Source organism: Macrosteles quadrilineatus, unplaced genomic scaffold (assembly GCF_028750875.1).
Source record: "Macrosteles quadrilineatus isolate MER2022 unplaced genomic scaffold, UCM_ALF_1.0 Scaffold_1__1_contigs__length_201487025, whole genome shotgun sequence".
Taxonomy (NCBI): Eukaryota; Metazoa; Arthropoda; class Insecta; order Hemiptera; family Cicadellidae; genus Macrosteles; species Macrosteles quadrilineatus.
The window spans coordinates 196,879,532-196,902,532 of NW_026542594.1; the positions used below are offsets into that span (position 1 = coordinate 196,879,532).

Below are 23,001 nucleotides of genomic sequence, written 5' to 3' on the forward strand. Positions count from 1 at the left end.
CTTAAAAGTTTTATTTGACAGAAAATTCATTACAACATAAGGATGGGAACAATCATGATGTGCCAAATAAACAACTTCAATGAAGAGGTGAAGAGGGAAAAGCATCAGCGGCGCAACCTTGGATTGGGTCTACCTTACAGCAATGTGTAGACCATTCCTGGCCTGGAGTAAAACAAGATCACCGCTGGAGTAACCTGAAAACCAGATCAAGTATAAAGCGGTATGTCAGTAGAAATAATTACTAAAGAGGGCAGTGGGGGATAAAGGAAGTACTAGGTAGAGCAGCTTTAGGTGCAGATGGAGCGAGTAGCGCAAGATAGGGTACAGCTAGGGCCAGTAAGGCAGTGTAGGGTACAGCTGGGGGCGAGCAGGGCAGCGTAGGGTACTGCCAGGGCCAGTATAGGGCGACCAGGGCACGTTAGGGTACAGCCAGGGCCAGCAGGGCAGGGTACAGCCAGGGCCAGCAGGGTGCCGGGAGCGAGCAGGGCAGGTTAGGGTACAGCCAGGGCCACTAGAGCAGGGTAGGGTAGGGTACTGCCAGGGCCAGCAGTGCAGGGTAGGGTATAGCCAGGGCGAGAAAGGTAGGGTAGGGTACAGCAAGGGCTAGCAGGGTAGGGTAAGGTACAGCCAGGGCCAGCAGGGCAGGGTAGGGTACAGCCAGGGCCAGCAGGGCAGGGTAGGATACAGCCAGGGCCAGCAGGGCAGGGTAGGATACAGCCAGGGCCAGCAGGGCAGGGTAGGGTACAGCCGAGGGCGAGCAAGGCAATGTAGGGTACTGCCAGGGCCAGTATAGGGCGAGCAGGACAGGTTAGGGTACAGCCAGGGCCAGCAGGGCAGGGTAGGGTTTAGCCAGGGCCAGGAGGGCAGCGTAGGGTATAGCCAGGGCCAGCAGGGCAGCGTAGGGTACAGCTAGGGCCAGTAGAGCAGGGCAGGGTAGGATACAGCCGAGGGCGAGCAAGGCAGGGTAGGGTACTGCCAGGGCCAGTATAGGGCGAGCAGGAAAGGTTAGGGTACAGCCAGGGCCAGCAGGGCAGGGTAGGGTATAGCCAGGGCGAGAAAGGTAGGGTAGGGTACAGCAAGGGCTAGCAGGGTAGGGTAGGGTACAGCTAGGGCCAGCAGGGCAGGGTAGGGTACAGCCAGGGCCACTAGAGCAGGGTAGGGTAGGGTACAGCAAGGGCTAGCAGGGTAGGGTAGGGTACAGCTAGGGCCAGCAGGGCAGGGTAGGGTACAGCCAGGGCCACTAGAGCAGGGTAGGGTAGGGTAGAGTACAGCCAGGGCCAGCAGGGCAGGGTAGGGTACAGTCAGGGGCGAGCAGGGCAGCGTAGGGTACTGAAAGGGCCAGTATAGGGCGAGCAGGACAGGTTAGGGTACAGCCAGGGCCAGCAGGGGGCGTAGGGTACAGCCGGGAACCAGGGCAGGGTAAGGGGCAGCAGGGTAGGGTACAGCCGGGGGCGAGCAGGGCAGGGTAGGGTACAGCCGGGGGCGAGCAGGGCAGGTTAGGGTACAGCCAGGGCCACTAGAGCAGGGTAGGGTAGGGTACAGCCAGGGCCAGCAGGGCAGGGTAGGGTACAGTCAGGGGCGAGCAGGGCAGCGTAGGGTACTGAAAGGGCCAGTATAGGGCGAGCAGGACAGGTTAGGGTACAGCCAGGGCCAGCAGGGGGCGTAGGGTACAGCCGGGAACCAGGGCAGGGTAAGGGGCAGCAGGGTAGGGTACAGCCGGGGGCGAGCAGGGCAGGGTAGGGTACAGCCGGGGGCGAGCAGGGCAGGTTAGGGTACAGCCAGGGCCACTAGAGCAGGGTAGGGTAGGGTACAGCCAGGGCGAGCAGGGCAGGGTAGGGTACAGCCAGGGTGAGCAGGGTGGGGTAGGGTACAGCCAGGGCCACTAGAGCAGGGTAGGGTAGGGTACAGCCAGGGGGAGCAAGGCAGGGTAGGGTACAGCCGGGGGCGGGCAGGGTAGGGTACAGCCAGGGCCAGCAGGGCAGGGTAGAGCCAGGGCCAGCAGGGCAGGGTAGGGTACAGCCAGGGCGAGCAGGGTGGGGTAGGGTATAGCGAGGGCCAGCAGAGCAGCGTAGGGGGGTTAGCCAGGGCCAGCAGAGCAGCGTAGGGTACAGCTAGGGCCAGTAGAGCAGGGTAGGGTAGGGTACATCAAGGGCCAGCAGGGCAGCGTAGGGTACAGCTAGGGCCAGTAGAGCAGGGTAGGGTAGGGTACAGCTAGGGCCAGCAGGGCAGGGTAGGGTACAGCCGGGGGCGAGCAGGGCAGGGTAGGGTAGGGTAGGGTACAGCCAGGGCCAGCAGTGCAGGGTAGGGTATAGCCTGGGCCAGCAGGTTAGGGTAGGGTATAGCCTGGGCGAGAAAGGTAGTGTAGGGTACAGCCAGGGCCAGCAGGGGGCGTAGGGTACAGCCGGGAACCAGGGCAGGGTAGGGTACAGCCGGGGGCGAGCAGGGCAGGGTAGGGTACAGCCGGGGGCGAGCAGGGCAGGTTAGGGTACAGCTAGGGCCAGTAGAGCAGGGTAGGGTATAGCCTGGGCCAGCAGGGCAGGGTAGGGTATAGCCAGGGCGAGAAAGGTAGGGTAGGGTACAGCCAGGGCTAGCAGGGTAGGGTAGGGTACAGCTAGGGCCAGCATGGCAGGGTAGGGTACAGCCAGGGCCACTAGAGCAGGGTAGGGTAGGGTAGGGTACAGCCAGGGCCACTAGAGCAGGGTAGGGTAGGGTACAGCCGGGGGCGAGCAGGGCAGGTTAGGGTACAGCCAGGGCCACTAGAGCAGGGTAGGGTAGGGTACAGCCAGGGCGAGCAGGGCAGGGTAGGATACAGCCAGGGCTAGCAGGGTAGGGTAGGGTAGAGTACAGCTAGGGCCAGCAGGGCAGGGTAGGGTACAGCCGGGGGCGAGCAGGGCAGGGTAGGGTACAGCCGGGAGCGAGCAGGGTAGAGTTGGGTACAGCCAGGGCCAGCAGTGCAGGGTAGGGTATAGCCTGGGCCAGCAGGGCAGGGTAGGGTACAGCCAGGGCGAGAAAGGTAGGGTAGGGTACAGCCAGGGCCACTAGAGCAGGGTAGGGTTGGGTACAGCCAGGGCCAGCAGTACAGGGTAGGGTATAGCCTGGGCCAGCAGGGCAGGGTAGGGTACAGCCAGGGCGAGCAGGGTGGGGTAGGGTATAGCCAGGGCGAGAAAGGTAGGGTAGGGTACAGCCAGGGCTAGCAGGGTAGGGTAGGGTACAGCTAGGGCCAGCATGGCAGGGTAGGGTACAGCCAGGGCCACTAGAGCAGGGTAGGGTAGGGTAGGGTACAGCCAGGGCCACTAGAGCAGGGTAGGGTAGGGTACAGCCGGGGGCGAGCAGGGCAGGTTAGGGTACAGCCAGGGCCACTAGAGCAGGGTAGGGTAGGGGGGTATAGCCAGGGCGAGAAAGGTAGGGTAGGGTACAGCCAGGGCTAGCAGGGTAGGGTAGGGTAGGGTACAGCTAGGGCCAGCAGGGCAGCGTAGGGTATAGCCAGGGCCAGCAGGGCAGCGTAGGGTATAGCCAGGGCCAGCAGGGCAGCGTAGGGTATAGCCAGGGCCAGCAGGGCAGCGTAGGGTACAGCTAGGGCCAGTAGAGCAGGGTAGGGTAGGGTACAGCTGGGGCCAGCAGTGCAGGGTAGAGCCAGGGCCAGCAGGGCAGGGTAGAGCCAGGGCCAGCAGGGCAGAGTAGGGTACAGCCAGGGCGAGCAGGGTGGGATAGGGTATAGCCAGGGCTAGCAGGGTAGGGTAGGGTACAGCCAGGGCTATCAGGGTAGGGTAGGGTATAGCCAGGGCTAGCAGGGTAGGGTAGGGTAGGGTACAGCTAGGGCCAGCAGGGCAGGGTAGGGTACAGCCGGGGGCGAGCAGGGCAGGGTAGGGTACAGCCGGGAGCGGGCAGGTTAGGGTACAGCCAGGGCCAGCTGGGCAGGGTAGAGCCAGGGCCAGCAGGGCAGGGTAGGGTACAGCCAGGGCGAGCAGGGAAGGGTAGGGTACAGCCAGGGCGAGCAGGGCAGGGTAAGGTACAGCCGGGGGCGAGCAGGGCAGGGTAGGGTACAGCCGGGGCTAGCAGGGTAGGGTAGGGTAGGGTACAGCTAGGGCCAGCAGGGCAGGGTAGGGTACAGCCGGGGGCGAGCAGGGCAGGGTAGGGTACAGCCGTGGGCGAGCAGGGCAGGGTAGGGTACAGCCGGGGGCGAGCAGGGCAGGTTAGGGTACAGCCAGGGCCACTAAAGCAGGGCAGGGTAGGGTACAGCCAGGGCGAGCAGGGCAGGGTAGGGTACAGCCAGGGCCAGCTGGGCAGGGTAGAGCCAGGGCCAGCAGGGCAGGGTAGGGTACAGCCAGGGCTAGCAGGGTAGGGTAGGGTAGGGTACAGCCGGGTGCGGGCAGGGCAGGTTAGGGTACAGCCAGGGCCACTAGAGCAGGGTAGGGTAGGGGGGTATAGCCAGGGCGAGAAAGGTAGGGTAGGGTACAGCCAGGGCGAGCAGGGCAGGGTAGGGTACAGCCAGGGCCAGCTGGGCAGGGTAGAGCCAGGGCCAGCAGGGCAGGGTAGGGTACAGCTAGGGCCAGTAGAGCAGCGTAGGGTACAGCTAGGGCCAGTAGAGCAGGGTAGGGTAGGGTACAGCTAGGGCCAGCAGGGCAGGGTAGGGTACAGCCGGGGGCGAGCAGGGCAGGGTAGGGTACAGCCGGGGGCGAGCAGGGCAGGTTAGGGTACAGCCAGGGCCACTAGAGCAGGGTAGGGTAGGGGGGTATAGCCAGGGCGAGAAAGGTAGGGTAGGGTACAGCCAGGGCTAGCAGGGTAGGGTAGGGTAGGGTACAGCTAGGGCCAGCAGGGCAGCGTAGGGTATAGCCAGGGCCAGCAGGGCAGCGTAGGGTACAGCTAGGGCCAGTAGAGCAGGGTAGGGTAGGGTACAGCTAGGGCCAGCAGTGCAGGGTAGAGCCAGGGCCAGCAGGGCAGGGTAGTTACAGCCAGGGCGAGCAGGGTGGGGTAGGGTATAGCCAGGGCCAGCAGGGCGGCGTAGGGTACAGCTAGGGCCAGTAGAGCAGGGTAGGGTAGGGTACAGCCAGGGCTAGCAGGGTAGGGTAGGGTAGGGTACAGCTAGGGCCAGCAGGGCAGCGTAGGGTACAGCTAGGGCCAGCAGTGCAGGGTAGAGCCAGGGCCAGCAGGGCAGGGTAGAGCCAGGGCCAGCATGGCAGGGTAGGGTACAGCCAGGGCCACTAGAGCAGGGTAGGGTAGGGTAGGGTACAGCCAGGGCCACTAGAGCAGGGTAGGGTAGGGTACAGCCGGGGGCGAGCAGGGCAGGTTAGGGTACAGCCAGGGCCACTAGAGCAGGGTAGGGTAGGGGGGTATAGCCAGGGCGAGAAAGGTAGGGTAGGGTACAGCCAGGGCTAGCAGGGTAGGGTAGGGTAGGGTACAGCTAGGGCCAGCAGGGCAGCGTAGGGTATAGCCAGGGCCAGCAGGGCAGCGTAGGGTATAGCCAGGGCCAGCAGGGCAGCGTAGGGTATAGCCAGGGCCAGCAGGGCAGCGTAGGGTACAGCTAGGGCCAGTAGAGCAGGGTAGGGTAGGGTACAGCTAGGGCCAGCAGTGCAGGGTAGAGCCAGGGCCAGCAGGGCAGGGTAGAGCCAGGGCCAGCAGGGCAGGGTAGGGTACAGCCAGGGCGAGCAGGGTGGGATAGGGTATAGCCAGGGCCAGCAGGGTAGGGTAGGGTATAGCCAGGGCTAGCAGGGTAGGGTAGGGTACAGCCAGGGCTATCAGGGTAGGGTAAGAAACAGCTAGGGCCAGCAGGGCAGGGTAGGGTACAGCCGGGAGCGGGCAGGTTAGGGTACAGCCAGGGCCAGCTGGGCAGGGTAGAGCCAGGGCCAGCAGGGCAGGGTAGGGTACAGCCAGGGCGAGCAGGGAAGGGTAGGGTACAGCCAGGGCGAGCAGGGCAGGGTAAGGTACAGCCGGGGGCGAGCAGGGCAGGGTAGGGTACAGCCGGGGCTAGCAGGGTAGGGTAGGGTAGGGTACAGCTAGGGCCAGCAGGGCAGGGTAGGGTACAGCTGTACCCTACCCTACCTTTCTCGCCCTGGCTATACCCTACCCTACCCTGCTCGCCCCCGGCTGTACCCTACCCTGCCTTGCTCGCCCTGGCTGTACCCTACCCTAACCTGCTGGCCCTGGCTATACCCTACGCTGCCCTGCTGGCCCTGGCTATACCCTACGCTGCCCTAATGGCCCTGGCTGCACCCTACCCTGCCCGCCCCCGGCTGTACCCTACCCTGCCTTGCTCGCCCTGGCTGTACCCTACCCTAACCTGCTGGCCCAGGCTATACCCTACCCTGCCCTGCTGCCCCTAGCTGTACAACCTACCCTACCCTGCCCTGCTGCCCCTAGCTGTACACCCTACCCTACCCTGCCCTGCTGCCCCTAGCTGTACACCCTACCCTACCCTGCCCTGCTGCCCCTAGCTGTACCCTACCCTACCCTGCTCTACTGGCCCTGGCTATACCCTGCCCTGCTCGCCCCCGGCTATACCCTACCCTGCCCTGCTGGCCCTAGCTGTACCCTACCCTACCCTGCTCTAGTGGCCCTGGCTATACCCTGCCCTGCTAGCCCTAGCTGTACCCTACCCTACTCTACTCTACTGGCCCTATCTGTACCCCTGCTGCCCCTAGCTGTACACCCTACCCTACCCTGCCCTGCTGCCCCTAGCTGTACACCCTACCCTACCCTGCCCTGCGGCCCCTAGCTGTACACCCTACCCTATCCTGCCCTGCTGCCCCTAGCTGTACACCCTACCCTACCCTGCCCTGCTGCCCCTAGCTGTACACCCTACCCTACCCTGCTCTACTTGCCCTAGCTGTACCCTGCCCTGCTCGCCCCCGGCTGTACCCTAGCTACGTTGCCCTTCTGGCCCTGGCTATACCCTACCCTGCCCTGCTGGCCCTAGCTGTACCCTACCCTGCATTTCTCGCCCTGGCTATACCCTACCCTGCTGGCCCCGGCTGTACCCTAGCTACGTTGCCCTTCTGGCCCTGGCTATACCCTACCCTGCCCTGCTGGCCCTAGCTGTACCCTACCCTGCATTTCTCGCCCTGGCTATACCCTACCCTGCTGGCCCTGGCTGTACCCTGCCCTGCTGCCCCTAGCTGTACACCCTACCCTACCCTGCTGCCCCTGGCTATACCCTACGCTGCCCTCCTGCCCCTAGCTGTACACCCTACCCTGCCCTGCCCTGCTGCCCCTAGCTGTACACCCTACCCTACCCTGCCCTGCTGGCCCTAGCTGTACCCTGCCCTGCTCGCCCCCGGCTGTACCCTACCCTGCAATGCTGGCCCTGGCTGTACCCTACCCTACCCTGCTCTACTGGCCCTAGCTGTACCCTACCCTGCCCTGCTGGCCCTAGCTGTACCCTGCCCTGCTCGCCCCCGGCTGTACCCTACCCTGCAATGCTGGCCCTGGCTGTACCCTACCCTACCCTGCTCTACTGGCCCTAGCTGTACCCTACCCTGCCCTGCTGGCCCTGGCTATACCCTACGCTGCCCTGCTGGCCCTGGCTATACCCTACGCTGCCCTGCTGGCCCTGGCTGTACCCTACCCTGCCCGCCCCCGGCTGTACCCTACCCTGCCTTGCTGGCTGTACCCTACCCTACCCTACCCAACCCTAACCTGCTGGCCCAGGCTACCCCCACGCTGCCCTTCTGGCCCTGGCTGTACCCTACCCTACCCAGCTCTAGTGGCCCTGGCTGTACATTATAACCTGTCCTGCTCGCCCCCGGCTGTACCCTGCCCTGCTCGCCCCCGGCTGTACCCTACCCTGCCTTGCTGCCCCTAGCTGTACCCTACCCTACCCTGCTCTACTGGCCCTGGCTGTACCCTGCCCTGCTCGCCCCCGGCTGCACTCTGCCCTGCTCGCCCCCGGCTGAACCCTACCATGCCCCACTGGCCCTAGCTGTACCCTACCCTACCCTGCTCTAGTGGCCCTGGCTGTACCCTACCCTGCCCTGCTGGCCCTAGCTGTACCCTACCCTGCCCTGCTGGCCCTGGCTGTACCCTACCCTACCTTTCTCGCCCTGGCTATACCCTACCCTACCCTGCTCGCCCCCGGCTGTACCCTACCCTGCCTTGCTCGCCCTGGCTGTACCCTACCCTAACCTGCTGGCCCCGGCTATACCCTACCCTGCCCTGCTAGCCCTAGCTGTACCCTACCCTACTCTACTCTACTGGCCCTATCTGTACCCCTGCTGCCCCTAGCTGTACACCCTACCCTACCCAGCCCTGCTGCCCCTAGCTGTACCCTACCCTACCCTGCTCTACTGGCATTGGCTGTACCCTGCCCTGCTTGCCCAGGCTGTACCCTGCCCTGCTCGCCCCCGGCTGTACCCTACCCTGCCCCACTGGCCCTAGCTGTACCCTACCCTACCCTGCTCTAGTGGCCCTGGCTGTACCCTACCCTACCTTTCTCGCCCTGGCTATACCCTACCCTGCCCTGCTGGCCCTGGCTGTACCCTGGCTGTACCCTGCCCTGCTGGCCCTGGCTGTACCCTACCCTCCCGCCCCCGGCTGTACCCTACCCTGCCCTGCTCGCCCCCGGCTGTACCCTACCCTACCCTGCACTAGTGGCCCTGGCTATACGCTACCCTACCCTGCTAGCCCTGGCTGTACCCTAACCTGCCCTGCTCGCCCCCGGCTGAACCCTACCCTACCCTGCTCTAGTGGCCCTGGCTGTACCCTAACCTGCCCTGCTCGCTCCCGGCTGTACCCTACCCTACCCTGCCCGCCCCCGGCTGTACCCTACCCTGCCCCACTGGCCCTAGCTGTACCCTACCCTACCCTGCTCTAGTGGCCCTGGCTGTACCCTACCCTACCGTTCTCGCCCTGGCTATACCCTACCCTGCCCTGCTGGCCCTGGCTATACCCTTACCTTGCCCTGCTGGCCCTAGCTGTACCCTACCCTACACTGCTCTAGTGGCCCTGGCTATACCCTGCCCTGCTAGCCCTAGCTGTACCCTACCCTACTCTACTCTACTGGCCCTATCTGTACCCCTGCTGCCCCTAGCTGTACACCCTACCCTACCCTGCCCTGCTGCCCCTAGCTGTACACCCTACCCTACCCTGCCCTGCGGCCCCTAGCTGTACACCCTACCCTATCCTGCCCTGCTGCCCCTAGCTGTACACCCTACCCTACCCTGCCCTGCTGCCCCTAGCTGTACACCCTACCCTACCCTGCTCTACTTGCCCTAGCTGTACCCTGCCCTGCTCGCCCCCGGCTGTACCCTAGCTACGTTGCCCTTCTGGCCCTGGCTATACCCTACCCTGCCCTGCTGGCCCTAGCTGTACCCTACCCTGCATTTCTCGCCCTGGCTATACCCTACCCTGCTGGCCCCGGCTGTACCCTAGCTACGTTGCCCTTCTGGCCCTGGCTATACCCTACCCTGCCCTGCTGGCCCTAGCTGTACCCTACCCTGCATTTCTCGCCCTGGCTATACCCTACCCTGCTGGCCCTGGCTGTACCCTGCCCTGCTGCCCCTAGCTGTACACCCTACCCTACCCTGCTGCCCCTGGCTATACCCTACGCTGCCCTCCTGCCCCTAGCTGTACACCCTACCCTGCCCTGCCCTGCTGCCCCTAGCTGTACACCCTACCCTACCCTGCCCTGCTGGCCCTAGCTGTACCCTGCCCTGCTCGCCCCCGGCTGTACCCTACCCTGCAATGCTGTACCCTACCCTACCCTGCTCTACTGGCCCTAGCTGTACCCTACCCTGCCCTGCTGGCCCTAGCTGTACCCTGCCCTGCTCGCCCCCGGCTGTACCCTACCCTGCAATGCTGGCCCTGGCTGTACCCTACCCTACCCTGCTCTACTGGCCCTAGCTGTACCCTACCCTGCCCTGCTGGCCCTGGCTATACCCTACGCTGCCCTGCTGGCCCTGGCTATACCCTACGCTGCCCTGCTGGCCCTGGCTGTACCCTACCCTGCCCGCCCCCGGCTGTACCCTACCCTGCCTTGCTGGCTGTACCCTACCCTACCCTACCCAACCCTAACCTGCTGGCCCAGGCTACCCCCACGCTGCCCTTCTGGCCCTGGCTGTACCCTACCCTACCCAGCTCTAGTGGCCCTGGCTGTACATTATAACCTGTCCTGCTCGCCCCCGGCTGTACCCTACCCTGCCTTGCTGCCCCTAGCTGTACCCTACCCTACCCTGCTCTACTGGCCCTGGCTGTACCCTGCCCTGCTCGCCCCCGGCTGCACTCTGCCCTGCTCGCCCCCGGCTGAACCCTACCATGCCCCACTGGCCCTAGCTGTACCCTACCCTACCCTGCTCTAGTGGCCCTGGCTGTACCCTACCCTGCCCTGCTGGCCCTAGCTGTACCCTACCCTGCCCTGCTGGCCCTGGCTGTACCCTACCCTACCTTTCTCGCCCTGGCTATACCCTACCCTACCCTGCTCGCCCCCGGCTGTACCCTACCCTGCCCCATACTCTACTCTACTGGCCCTATCTGTACCCCTGCTGCCCCTAGCTGTACACCCTACCCTACCCAGCCCTGCTGCCCCTAGCTGTACCCTACCCTACCCTGCTCTACTGGCATTGGCTGTACCCTGCCCTGCTTGCCCAGGCTGTACCCTGCCCTGCTCGCCCCCGGCTGTACCCTACCCTGCCCCACTGGCCCTAGCTGTACCCTACCCTACCCTGCTCTAGTGGCCCTGGCTGTACCCTACCCTACCTTTCTCGCCCTGGCTATACCCTACCCTGCCCTGCTGGCCCTGGCTGTACCCTGCCCTGCTGGCCCTGGCTGTACCCTACCCTCCCGCCCCCGGCTGTACCCTACCCTGCCCTGCTCGCCCCCGGCTGTACCCTACCCTACCCTGCACTAGTGGCCCTGGCTATACCCTACCCTGCACTGCTGGCCCTGGCTATACCCTACCCTGCACTGCTGGCCCTGGCTGTACCCTACCCTGCCCTGCCCTGCTCGCCCCCTGCTGTACCCTACCCTACCATGCTCTAGTGGCCCTGACTGTACCCTAACCTGCCCTGCTCGCTCCCGGCTGTACCCTACCCTACCCTGTTTGCCCTGTCTGTACCCTACCCTACTCTGCTCTAGTGGCCCTGGCTGTACCCTAACCTGTCCTGCTCGCCCCCGGCTGTACCCTGCCCTGCTCGCCCCCGGCTGTACCCTACCCTGCCCTGCTCGCTCCCGGCTGTACCCTACCCTGCCCTGCTGTCCCCCAGCTGTCTGCCTTGCTGGCCCTAGCTGTACCCTATCCTGCTCTACTGGCCCAAGCTGTACCCTACGCTGCCCTGCTGGCCCTAGCTGTACCCTACCCTACCCTGCTCGCCCTGGCTACCCTACCCTGCTCTACTGGCCCTGGCTATACGCTACCCTACCCTGCTAGCCCTGGCTGTACCCTAACCTGCCCTGCTCGCCCCCGGCTGTACCCTACCCTACCCTGCTCTAGTGGCCCTGGCTGTACCCTAACCTGCCCTGCTCGCTCCCGGCTGTACCCTACCCTACCCTGCCCGCCCCTGGCTGTACCCTACCCTGCCCCACTGCCCTGGCTGTACCCTACCCTGCCCCACTGGCCCTAGCTGTACCCTACCCTACCCTGCTCTAGTGGCCCTGGCTGTACCCTACCCTACCGTTCTCGCCCTGGCTATACCCTACCCTGCCCTGCTGGCCCAGGCTATACCCTTACCTTGCACTGCTGGCCCTGGCTGTACCCTACCCTACCCTGCTCTTGTGGCCCTGGCTATACCCTACCCTGCCCTGCTGGCCCTAGCTGTACCCTACCCTACACTGGCCCTAGCTGTACCCTACGTTGCCCTGCTGGCCCTGGCTATACCCTACCCTGCCCTGCTGGCCCAGGCTATACCCTTACCTTGCACTGCTGGCCCTGGCTGTACCCTACCCTACCTTTCTCGCCCTGGCTATACCCTACCCTGCCCTATTCGCCCTGGCTGTACCCTGCCCTGCTGGCCCTGGCTGTACCCTACCCTCCCGCCCGCGGCTGTACCCTACCCTGCCCTGCTCGCCCCCGGCTGTACCCTACCCTACCCTGCACTAGTGGCCCTGGCTATACCCTACCCTGCACTGCTGGCCCTGGCTGTACCCTACCCTGCCCTGCCCTGCTCGCCCCCGGCTATACGCTACCCTACCCTGCTAGCCCTGGCTGTACCCTAACCTGCCCTGCTCGCCCCCGGCTGTACCCTACCCTACCCTGCTCGCCCTGTCTGTACCCTACCCTACTCTGCTCTAGTGGCCCTAGCTGTACCCTACCCTACCCTGCTAGCCCTGGCTACCCTACCCTGCTCTACTGGCCCTGGCTATACGCTACCCTACCCTGCTAGCCCTGGCTGTACCCTAACCTGCCCTGCTCGCCCCCGGCTGTACCCTACCCTACCCTGCTCTAGTGGCCCTGGCTATACGCTACCCTACCCTGCTAGCCCTGGCTGTACCCTACCCTACCCTGCCCGCCCCGGCTGTACCCTACCCTGCCCTGCTCGCCCTAGCTGTACCCTACCCTACCCTGCTCGCCCTGGCTGTACCCTACCCTACCCTGCTCTAGTGGCCCTGGCTGTACCCTGCCCTGCTGGCCCTGGCTGTACCCTACCCTCCCGCCCCCGGCTGTACCCTACCCTGCCCTGCTCGCAACCGGCTGTACCCTACCCTACCCTGCACTAGTGGCCCTGGCTATACCCTACCCTGCACTGCTGGCCCTGGCTGTACCCTACCCTGCCCTGCCCTGCTCGCCCCCGGCTATACGCTACCCTACCCTGCTAGCCCTGGCTGTACCCTAACCTGCCCTGCTCGCCCCCGGCTGTACCCTACCCTACCCTGCTCTAGTGGCCCTGGCTATACGCTACCCTACCCTGCTAGCCCTGGCTGTACCCTACCCTACCCTGCCCGCCCCCGGCTGTACCCTACCCTGCCCTGCTCGCCCTAGCTGTACCCTACCCTACCCTGCTCGCCCTGGCTGTACCCTACCCTACCCTGCTCTAGTGGCCCTGGCTGGACCCTAACCTGTCCTGCTCGCCCCCGGCTGTACCCTGCCCTGCTCGCCCCCGACTGTACCCTACCATGCCCCACTGGCCCTGGCTGTACCCTACCCTGCCCGGCTGGCCCTGGCTGTACCCTACCCTACCTTTCTCGTCCTTGCTATACCCTTCCTTCCCTTCTGGCCCCGGCTATAACCTACCCTGCTTAACTAGCCCTAGCTGTACCCTAACCGGCTCTACTAGCCCTAGTTGTACCTTACCCTGGTCTACTGGCCCCAGCTGTATACCCTTTCCTGCCATACCAGTCCTAGCTGTGCCCTACCCTTCTCTACTGGCCCCAGGCTGTACCCTATCCTGCCTTACTAGCCCTAGCTGTACTCTACCCTGCCCTACTGGTTCTAGCTGTATACCCTACCCTGCTATACCGGTCCTAGCTGTACCCTACCCTGCTCTACTGGCCCCAGCTGTACCCTACCCTACTCTACTGGCCCCAGCTGTACCCTACCCTGCTCTACTGGCCCTGGCTATACCCTACCCTGTCCTGCTCGCCCCTGGCTATACCCTGCCCTGCCCTGCTCGCCTTGGCTATACCCTACCCTACCCTACCCTGCTAGCCCTGGCTGTACCCTAACCCGCCCTGCTCGCCCCCGGCTGTACCCTACCCTACCCTGTTCTAGGTGCCCTGGCTGTACCCTAACCTGCCCTGCTCGCTCCCGGCTGTACCCTACCCTATTCTGCCCGCCCCTGGCTGTACTCTACTCTGCTGTACTATACAGGTTAGTATACCCTACCCTGCCCTACTGGTTCTAGCTGTATACCCTACCCTGCTATACCGGTCCTAGCTGTACCCTACCCTGCCCTGCTCGCCCTGGCTATATCCTACCCTGCTATACTAGACCCCTAGTACCCCTACCCTGCCTTACTGGCCCTAGCTGTACCCTAGCCTGCTATACTGGCCCTAACTAACCCTGCCCTGCTGGCCCTGGCTGTACCCTACGCTCCCTGCTGGCCCTGGCTGCACCCTACACCACCCTAATGGCCCTTGCTGTATCCTATCCTACCCTGTTTGCCCTGTCTGTACCCTACCCTACTCTGCTCTAGTGGCCCTGGCTGTACCCTAACCTGTCCTGCTCGCCCCCGGCTGTACCCTGCCCTGCTCGCCCCCGGCTGTACCCTACCCTGCCCTGCTCGCTCCCGGCTGTACCCTACCCTGCCCTGCTGGCCCCCAGCTGTACCCTACCTTGCCTTGCTGGCCCTAGCTGTACCCTACCCTGCTCTACTGGCCCAAGCTGTACCCTACGCTGCCCTGCTGGCCCTAGCTGTACCCTACCCTACCCTGCTCGCCCTGGCTACCCTACCCTGCTCTACTGGCCCTGGCTATACGCTACCCTACCCTGCTAGCCCTGGCTGTACCCTAACCTGCCCTGCTCGCCCCCGGCTGTACCCTACCCTACCCTGCTCTAGTGGCCCTGGCTGTACCCTAACCTGCCCTGCTCGCTCCCGGCTGTACCCTACCCTACCCTGCCCGCCCCCGGCTGTACCCTACCCTGCCCCACTGGCCCTAGCTGTACCCTACCCTACCCTGCTCTAGTGGCCCTGGCTGTACCCTACCCTACCGTTCTCGCCCTGGCTATACCCTACCCTGCCCTGCTGGCCCTGGCTATACCCTTACCTTGCACTGCTGGCCCTGGCTGTACCCTACCCTACCCTGCTCTTGTGGCCCTGGCTATACCCTACCCTGCCCTGCTGGCCCTAGCTGTACCCTACCCTACACTGGCCCTAGCTGTACCCTACGTTGCCCTGCTGGCCCTGGCTATACCCTACCCTGCCCTGCTGGCCCAGGCTATACCCTTACCTTGCACTGCTGGCCCTGGCTGTACCCTACCCTACCTTTCTCGCCCTGGCTATACCCTACTCTGCCCTTCTCGCCCTGGCTGTACCCTGCCCTGCTGGCCCTGGCTGTACCCTACCCTCCCGCCCCCGGCTGTACCCTACCCTGCCCTGCTCGCCCCCGGCTGTACCCTACCCTGCCCTGCTCGCCCCCGGCTGTACCCTACCCTACCCTGCACTAGTGGCCCTGGCTATACCCTACCCTGCACTGCTGGCCCTGGCTGTACCCTACCCTGCCCTGCCCTGCTCGCCCCCGGCTGTACCCTACCCTACCCTGCTCTAGTGACCCCGGCTGTACCCTACCCTACCCTGCTCGCCCTGTCTGTACCCTACCCTACTCTGCTCTAGTGGCCCTAGCTGTACCCTACCCTACCCTGCTAGCCCTGGCTACCCTACCCTGCTCTACTGGCCCTGGCTATACGCTACCCTACCCTGCTAGCCCTGGCTGTACCCTAACCTGCCCTGCTCGCCCCCAGCTGTACCCTACCCTACCCTGCTCTACTGGCCCTGGCTATACGCTACCCTACCCTGCTAGCCCTGGCTGTACCCTAACCTGCCCTGCTCGCCCCCGGCTGTACCCTACCCTACCCTGCTCTAGTGGCCCTGGCTATACGCTACCCTACCCTGCTAGCCCTGGCTGTACCCTAACCTGCCCTGCTCGCTCCCGGCTGTACCCTACCCTACCCTGCTCGCCCTGGCTGTACCCTACCCTACCCTGCTCTAGTGGCCCTGGCTGTACCCTAACCTGACCTGCTCGCCCCCGGCTGTACCCTGCCCTGCTCGCCCCCGACTGTACCCTACCATGCCCCATTGGCCTGGCTGTACCCTACCCTGCCCGGCTGGCCCTGGCTGTACCCTACCCTACCTTTCTCGTCCTTGCTATACCCTTCCCTGCCCTTCTGGCCCCGGCTATAACCTACCCTGCTTAACTAGCCCTAGCTGTACCCTAACCGGCTCTACTAGCCCTAGTTGTACCTTACCCTGGTCTACTGGCCCCAGCTGTATACCCTTTCCTGCCATACCAGTCCTAGCTGTGCCCTACCCTTCTCTACTGGCCCCAGGCTGTACCCTATCCTGCCTTACTAGCCCTAGCTGTACTCTACCCTGCCCTACTGGTTCTAGCTGTATACCCTACCCTGCTATACCGGTCCTAGCTGTACCCTACCCTGCTCTACTGGCCCCAGCTGTACCCTACCCTACTCTACTGGCCCCAGCTGTACCCTACCCTGCTCTACTGGCCCTGGCTATACCCTACCCTGTCCTGCTCGCCCCTGGCTATACCCTGCCCTGCCCTGCTCGCCTTGGCTATACCCTACCCTACCCTACCCTGCTAGCCCTGGCTGTACCCTAACCCGCCCTGCTCGCCCCCGGCTGTACCCTACCCTACCCTGCTCTAGCTGCCCTGGCTGTACCCTAACCTGCCCTGCTCGCTCCCGGCTGTACCCTACCCTATTCTGCCCGCCCCTGGCTGTACTCTACTCTGCTATACAGGTTAGTATACCCTACCCTGCCCTACTGGTTCTAGCTGTATACCCTACCCTGCTATACCGGTCCTAGCTGTACCCTACCCTGCTCTACTGGCCCTGGCTATACCCTACCCTGCTATACTAGCCCCCAGTACCCCTACCCTGCCTTACTGACCCTCGCTGTACCCTAGCCTGCTAAACCCTGCCCTGCTGGCCCTGTTTGTACTCTACCCTGCCCTGCTCGCCCCCGGCTGTACCCTACCCTGTCCTAATGGCCCTGGCTGTACCCTACCCTACCCTGCTCGCCCCCGGCTGTACCCTACCCTGCCCTGCTGGCCCTGGCTGTACCCTACACTGCAATACTAGCCCCCAGTACCCCTACCCTGCCTTACTAGCCCTAGCTATACCCTACCCTGCTATCCTAGCCCACACTGTACCCTACGCTCCCTGCTGGCCCTGGCTGTACCCTACCCTGCTCTACTGGCCCTGGCTGTACCCTACCCTGTTCTACTGGCCCTTGCTACCTTTCTTGCCCCCAGCAGTAACCTACACTACCCTACTGACCCTTTCTGTACCCTATACTGCCCTGCTGGACCTGGCTGTACCCTACAATTCCCTGCTCACCCCGGGCTGTACCATACGCTGCCCGACCTCATCTCTACCCTACCCTGCCCTGCTCGCCCTGGCTGTACCCTACGCTCCCTGCTGGCCCTGGCTGCACCCTACACCACCCTAATGGCCCTTGCTGTATCCAATCCTACCCTGTTTGACCTGGCTGTACCCTACCCTGCCCTCCCCAGCTGTACCTACCCTGCTCTACTGGCCCTGGCTGTACCCTACCCTGCCCTACTGGCCCTGGCTGTACCCTACCCTGCTATACTAGCCCCCAGTACCCCTACCCTGCCTTACTGGCCCTAGCTGTACACTAGCCTGCTATACTGGCCCACGCTGTACCCTACCCTGCCCTGCTCGCCTGGCTATACCCTACCCTGCTCACCCTCGCTGTACCCTAGCCTTCTATACTGGCCCTAACTAACCCTGCCCTGCTGGCCCTGGCTGTGCCCTACGCTCCCTGCTGGCCCTGGCTGTACCCTACCCTACCCTGCTCTACTAGCCCCAGCTGTACCCTACCCTGCTCTTCTAGCCCTAGCTGTACCCTACATTGCTCTGCTCGCCCTAGCCCTTCCCTACCGTTAGACCTTACTGTACCCTACCCTGCTCTACTAGCCCTAGTTGTACCCTACCCTGCTCTACTGGCCCCAGCTGTACCCTACACTACTCTACTGGCAGCAGCTGCACCCAACCCTGCCTTACTAGCCCTAGCTTTACCCTACCCTGCTCTACTGGCCCCAGGTGTATACCCCACCCTACCCTGCCCTACTAGCCCTAGCTGTACCCTACCCTGCCCTGCTCGCCCCCAGCTACATCCTACCCTGCTCTACTAGGTCTAGCTGTACCCTACCCTGCCTTGCTAGCCCTAGCTCTACCCTACCCTGCTCTACTAGCCCTAGCTGTACCCTACCCTGCCCTGCTTGCCCCTAGCTGCATCCTACCCCGCCCCACTAGTTCTAGCTGTATACCCTACTCTGCCCCACTGGTTCTAGCCATGCTTCCTGCTGGCCCTGGCTGTATCCTACAGTGCCCTACTGGCCCCAGCTGTACCCTAGCCTGCCCTGCTCGCCCCCGGCTGTACTCTACACTGCCCTGCTGGCCCTGGCTGTACCCTCCTCTGCTCTGCTGGCCCTAGCTGTACCCTAGCCTGCCCTGCTCGCCCCCGGCTGTACTCTACACTACCCTATTGGCCCTTGCTGTATCCTACAGTGCCCTACTGGCCCCAGCTGTACCCTAGCCTGCCCTGCTCGCCCCCGGCTGTACTCTACACTGCCCTGCTGGCCCTGGCTGTACCCTCCTCTGCTCTGCTGGCCCTAGCTGTACCCTAGCCTGCCCTGCTCGCCCCCGGCTGTACTCTACACTACCCTATTGGCCCTAGCTGTACCCTACAGTGCCCTACTGGCCCTGGCTGTATCCTACAGTGCCCTACTGGCCCCAGCTGTACCCTAGCCTGCCCTGCTCGCCCCCGGCTGTACTCTAAACTACCCTATTGGCCCTTGCTGTATCCTACAGTGCCCTACTGGCCCCAGCTGTACCCTAGCCTGCCCTGCTCGCCCCCGGCTGTACTCTACACTACCCTATTGGCCCTAGCTGTACCCTACAGTGCCCTACTGGCCCTGGCTGTATCCTACAGTGCCCTGCTGGCCCTAGCTGTACCCTAGCCTGCCCTGCTCGCCCCCGGCTGTACTCTACACTACCCTATTGGCCCTAGCTGTACCCTAGCCTGCCCTACTGGCCCCGGCTGTACCCTAGCCTGCCCTGCTCGCCCCAGCTGTACCCTACCCTGCCCTGCTAGCCCTGGCTATACCCTACCCTGCGTTGCTCACTCTTTCTGTACCCTAGCCGGTTATACTAGCTGACAAATAACATATGTTTAATATTCATTTGTTTATGTTGTGTTTGTAAATATTTACTTTTGGTTTTATAAAGACAGTTAATACAAAACTATGACTTTTAAATTAATAATCAATAAAACATGGGATGAAGGAGTAATAGAGAAGAAACTTCAACAACCCAGATCTTATTTAGTTTCTATTAAAGATAAGGGTATAAAGAGAAGAAATAATAGATTTATAAAAATAAGATTAGGACTCCAAGCTCAAGGGGAAGATGACAAATAACATATGTTTAATATTCATTTGTTTATGTTGTGTTTGTAAATATTTACTTTTGGTTTTATAAAGACAGTTAATACAAAACTATGACTTTTAATTTAATAATCACTAGCCTCCAGTACTCCTCCCCTGCCTTACTGGCCCTAGCTGTACCTTAGCCTGCTATACTGGCCCTAGGCTAACCCTGCCCTGCTGGTCCTGGCTATACCCTACCCTGCTATACTAGCCCTAGCTGTACCCTACCCTGCCCTGCTTACCCTCGCTGAACCCTAGCCTGCTACACTAGCCCCCAGTACCCCTCCCCTGCCTTAATGGCCCTAGATGTACCCTACCCTGCTCTACTGGCCCTAGCTGTACCCTATGCTCCCTGCTGGCCCTGGCTGTATCCTACAGTGCCCTACTGGCCCCAGCTGTACCCTAGCCTGCCCTGCTCGCCCCCGTATGTACTCTAGACTGCCCTGCTGGCCCTGGCTGTATCCTCCCCTGCTCTGCTGGCCCTAGCTGTACCCTAGCCTGCCCTGCTCGCCCCCGGCTGTACTCTACACTACCCTATTGGCCCTTGCTGTATCTTACAGTGCCCTACTAGCCCCGGCTGTACCCTAGCCTGCCCTGCTCGCCTTCTGTACCCTACCCTGCCCTGCTAGCCCTGGCTATACCCTACCCTGCCCTGCCCACTCTTTCTGTACCCTAGCCTGTTATACTAGCCTCCAGTACTCCTCCCCTGCCTTACTGGCCCCAGCTGTACCTTAGCCTGCTATACTGGCCCTAGGCTAACCCTGCTCTGCTGGTCCTGGCTATACCCTACCCTGCTATACTAGCCCTAGCTGTACCCTACCCTGCCCTGCTCACCCTCGCTGAACCCTAGCCTGCTATACTAGCCCCCAGTACCCCTCCCCTGCCTTACTGGCCCTAGATGTACCCTACCCTGCTCTACCCTGCTGGTCCTGGCTATACCCTACCCTGCTCTGCTCGTCCTAGCTGTATCCTACCCTGCTCTACTGACCCTAGCTGTACCCTACCCCGCCTTGCCGTGCTCGCCCCCAGCTTGCCCTGCTTGGCCCCAGCTGTACCTTACGCTGCCCTGCTCGCCCCTAGTAGTACTCTACACTATCCTACTGGCCCTAGCTGTACTCTACCCTGCTCTACTGGGCCCAGCTGTACCCTACACTACCCAAGGGCTGTACCCTGCTCGCACCAAGCTGTACCTTAAGCTGCCCTGCTCGCCCCCAGCTGTACCCTACACAGCCCTACTGGCCAAAGCTGTACTCTACACTGCTCTGCTTGCCCTAGCTGTACCCTACCCTGCTCTACTGGCTCCAGCTGTACCTTACCAGCCAGTACCCCCAGTACTCTATAGGTTACCATAACCTACGGCACAGGGGCTACTGTGGCTGCAAATGCTCCTACACCCCAGGCTGCTCTACCCAGCATTACTTACTCAACTATCACCCTTCTACCAACTATAACTGCCTCTTACTGCACCACCAGTAGCTCTTGTACCCAACACTACCATGCCAGTCCTGCGCCCAACACTGCCCTACCAGTAGCCCTGCATCCTAGTTTTCGTACACTACACCACACTACCTCTTTCTTAGCTCTGTGACCCTACCAGCAGCCCTGCACCCAACACTGCCCTACCAGTAGCCCTGCACCCAACACTGCCCTCCCCAGTAGCCCTGCACCCAATACTGCATTACCTCGTAGCCCTCGTACACTACGCTACCCTTTTATTAGTTTCTTTCCCCTCATTACCCTACCAGTAGTCCTGCCCCAACACTGCCCTACCGGTAGCCCTGCACCCAACACTGGCCTACCAGTAGCCCTACACCCTAGTTTTCGTACACTACACCACACTACATCTTTCTTAGCTCTGTTACCCTACCAGTAGCCCTGCACCCAACACTCCATTACCTCGTAGCCCTCGTACACTACGCTACCCTTTTATTAGCTCCTTTACCCTACATTACCCTACCAGTAGTCCTGCGCCCAACACTGCCCTCCCCAGTAGCCCTGCACCCAACACCGCTCTAGCCCATCGCCCCTGTACACTACGCTACCCCTTTATTAGCTCCATTACCCTAAGCTCTGCACACAACACTGCCTATCACCAGTCATGCAAACAACACTTCCTTATCAGTAGCCCTGCACCCTACCATTAGTCTTGCACACAACCTGCCCTATCAGTAGCCCTCGCTGTATTACTTTGCTGTCCCTTAATTACCTCTGCTACCCTGCACTCTACACTGCCTCTCCCTTAAGCCCCTAAACCTTCACTGTCCTACCCGTATCCTGTACCTACTCTACACTGCCCTACCAACTGTCTTTTCAGCCTCTGTACCCTATGCTACCCTCCCTACCACCAACTGCCTTTACAGCCTCTGTACCCAATCCCGTAACCTCTGTACCCTATGGTACCCTAACCTGTACCCCCGGTACTCTATGCTACCCTAGCCTGTAACGTCGGTACCCTATGCTACCCTCCCTACCACCAACTGCCTTTACAGCCTCTGTACCCTATCCCGTACCCTCCGTACTCTATGCTGCCCTAGCCTGTAACCTCGTTACTCTATGCTACCCTAACCTGTAACCTCGGTACCCTATGCTACCCTTTCTCGTAACCTCGGTACCCTATGCTACCCTACCTCATAACCTCTACGCCCTACCCCATAGCCCCTGTACCCCCCAAACCATAATGATTGTGATTATTATTTGAATAAATATAAATAAATAAATAAATTATAAGGGGCCACTCACATCTTAGGAGTCTTAAGAATTGTAAATCCTCCATTCTGGTAGAGAAAGCCATCCTCTAAGAAGTAGTAACTAGTACAATCCAGATGTTGTCCAGCAGAACTGAGAATCCCAGCAGCACCCAGAGAGCCTGGACAAACATCACAGCTAGAGTTGTACAATACATGCTGAATGGCTCAACATATCAGGCCTACTAGTTAAATAACCTAATATATATTACTGTTATTTTGGAGTTTTCAAGATTATATCCTAAAGAACTGTTGAAATAGTAGGAACTTGGAAGTTATTTTATGGTTGCATTAACATGTCTGCAAAATAGAAAGCAAAGTTTTAACCAATCTCACAATGCATTGGGACCATGTTGGGTTGATCCATAATGCATTGAGAAACTTGGTTCTTTTTAGCACATATATCCTGTTTCAAGCTATGGATGATGACACCTCTTTTTCCTTGGTGTCCTTAGATGCTGTTCCGGTTACCAGAGAAATGTTATATAACTACACATATGGAGAGGGAGTGAGAGATAGTGTCTGCTCTGGTCAGAACTCCGTGAGACACTGAAACTTTTAGGGGTGGGCGAGTACTCGAATTTCGAGTAATTACTCGACTTTTTCCGAATACTCGATCTCGAGTCGAGTATTAATCAATACCCGAGAATTCGAGTCGAGTAGTTTTAAAAAGTGTTATTTTTTATTTTCTTCCACTGAATTTAATAAAAGATATTTGTTTTGTGTTTATGTTTTATTTAAACCCCATTCCCAAAAGAAAAACAACTATTTAATTAAATACAGGATAGTCCAGCGTAATATGTTCAACAAACAACCGTCCATCCATGTCGTCATTCGGCAGAGCTAGCAAGAAGTGGACTGCTTCACTCATCACTGCTCACTTCTTTCCCCACAATACGTCTCGATAACGATATGGGGATACGGTAAGTTAAATAAAATAAGTTATTGAAAGAATATATCGAGTAATAGTAGTCGATCGATATTCAACAATGGAGTCTAGTGATAAGCAAATCATAGGCAGACGATTCTTGAAGATTGAAATAGTTCAGTATTAGATTTAGTTTGAATTGCTTTCGGAATATTTTATTTTAAAATATATTAATACAAAAATAAAAATGAACTGTATTACATTATAATTTGCTTACTTCAAACTTCAATCAGTATTGGTGTTCGTTTAGTTTTAGTTAGAAACCGATACTCGATA

General features: G+C 60.8%; 1 long non-coding RNA gene across 2 annotated transcripts in view; it reads left to right on the forward strand.

The window, feature by feature from the left end:
• LOC128993539 (uncharacterized) overlaps window positions 1–22,808 on the forward strand; it is a 53,449-nt gene extending 30,641 nt beyond the window's left edge. For both annotated transcript variants that reach the window (XR_008490767.1, XR_008490768.1), the window contains 2 exons: window positions 22–220; window positions 22,253–22,808. This is a non-coding gene — a long non-coding RNA (uncharacterized LOC128993539). The remainder of the gene's footprint in view (window positions 1–21; window positions 221–22,252) is intronic.
• The last annotated feature ends 193 nt before the right edge of the window (window positions 22,809–23,001 follow it).